The sequence below is a fragment of the Pinus tabuliformis genome, chromosome 1_1 (genome assembly GCF_031772625.1).
Source record: "Pinus tabuliformis cultivar Carrire ecotype Pingquan chromosome 1_1, CPIR1, whole genome shotgun sequence".
Lineage (NCBI taxonomy): Eukaryota > Viridiplantae > Streptophyta > Pinopsida > Pinales > Pinaceae > Pinus > Pinus tabuliformis.
Window position 1 is genome coordinate 567907251 of NC_142297.1, and position 2216 is coordinate 567909466.

At 36.3% G+C, this 2216-nt stretch overlaps 1 pseudogene; it reads left to right on the top strand.

The window, feature by feature from the left end:
• The first annotated feature begins 629 nt into the window (after positions 1–629).
• On the top strand, positions 630–1099 carry LOC149214439 (large ribosomal subunit protein uL11y pseudogene; annotated as a pseudogene).
• Positions 1100–2216: the final 1117 nt, after the last annotated feature.

The following is a 2216-nucleotide window of genomic DNA, read 5'->3' on the forward strand; positions in this document are numbered from 1 at the left end:
ATCTTTTAGCTTCGGGGGTGCTGCCCCCCGATCCCCTGCTAGGGGGGTGCTCCAAATAATCGCCATCACCCCCCTGACAACGTACATTTTACGAGAAATGTTTCCGCCACATTACGAATTGGGGTCCAATGTGGCGATACCTCTAAATAAAGAAGATAATTAGGCTCCACACCCAACAACAACACAGATTGATTCCAATGTGCTCGAGTTTCAAGGATTCACCCAGAACAAAGATCAACTCATTCAAAACCCTATATATATATATAACTGAGAAACCTCAAATTAAAGTGAAGCAAAAATAGTCTAATTCTATTATGGGTCCAAGGAGTCAAAGGTTTACTCACTACTAAACAAAGGGGTGTTTTAAGACGTTTATTTAAGATGAAATTTTAATTTTATCTTAAAAACTCATGCTAAATTTTTAACTATCTTGAATTAATACAAGGAAAAACAAAGCATACAACAAGCTAATTCTCTTAAATTAAGGCAAAATAAAAAATCCCTTTCATTTGTAGTTTTTATTAAGTCAGATTTAGGTATGGGGGAATTAGATTTGTAGAGAGTAGAAGTAGCGAGTAGCAACAAGAGAATCAAAGACTATTTAGTGTTTTTCGAAAAAATTTACAGTCATGCCTCTGAAGCTTGATCCTACCTAAGTGGTTGAAGTATACATGAGGGTCACATGGGGTGAAGTGGTAGTTGCTTCGTATTTGGCCCCTAATATAGGTCCTCTAGGTATTTCTCCCAAGAAGATAGAAGAAGACATTACAAAGGAAAAAACAAAGGTCTAGAAGGGTTTAAGGGTCACGGTAAAGATCACCATTCAGGACAGGCATACCAAGGTCGTTGTGGTACTGAGTGTCTCTGGTCATACAATCCCTCAAGGAGCCTAAGAGAGATAAGAAGAAGATAAACATCAAGCACAATGGAATATTTTCCTCAATGATGGCATTGAGATTGCTAGGGTTATGAGGCTGAGGTCCATGGTGAAGGAATTGTCTATGATGATAAAGGAGATTCTCAACACATGGTGGATTGAAAGGATCCTAAGGATCTCTAAGCCGATATCGACGAAGGATGGGACAATATCCCTAAATAATGAAAGAAGAATTCACATTTGGTAATTGAAATGAAAGCCTTTCATTATTTTTATTATTGTTTATTTGTTCATTTGTTTAGGGATTTTAAGGTTGAAGGAAGTTGAAAACTAGAAGAAGATGGAATGTGAATTTTCTTTGAGGAACTTGAGACATTTAGGGGCATGCAAATTACATATCAGGCCCTGGGGGTTTTGAGGCATTTTTGAGTTCTTTGGATACTTTGGGTAGTTATGTAATATATGTACACGCAAACCCACTGAATGTATGGAAGAATTTTTTGTATTATTGGAATATTCAACTCATTATCAAATTTCCTCAAGGTTTTCATAGTTTTTCTTAAGGTTTTAAAGAATACGACTTTGGGATGTTACCCTTTAAACAATATTTTTGTGATATAACATCATATTCTCTTTGCAAATCTGTTAGGGTTTCATTTATCAAGAATTTAGAATCAAAACCTCCCCTTAGATTCAACCCTATGACATGTTAGGAAACCAACTCACAAAAAGATAAATACATAAATGAACAATTCTTGGATGATACAAATGACAAGACCTCCTTTCTATATATAGGAGTCTAAGGGTTCATAATATAATCAGAGCCGACATAACAATAATAATGTAAGGGCACAATAATAACAATAGTGGGCTTCTATGGGGCACAATAATAACAATATGGGGACTACATGGGTACAACAATATAATAAGGGGGTTGTACTAATAACAATAAGGGGTTACACTAGTAGTATAGGGGCCTAACATGCCCCTCTCCTTCAAAAAGTGTTGTCCTCAACGCTGGAGTAGTTATTGATGCTTCTGTATAAAATTCTTGTCCTCCCATGTGGAATCTTCAGCGGGTAAGTTCTTCCACTTGATGAGATACTCTGAAATTGATCAATTTCGTAGCTGTCGATTTCTTGTTTCTGTGACTGCTCGAGGTTCGAATATAATTTTTCCTTCCTCTTCAAGTTCTAGCAATATTGTTTGAATTGGGATATTCTGCAACTTTTGAATGTGTGGCCACGCTTTTTTATCCTTATTCCATTCATCCCTTGCTTCGTTTATCCAATCTCATTGGATAATAGAAATATCACAAAACAATGCTTCCACATCCTCA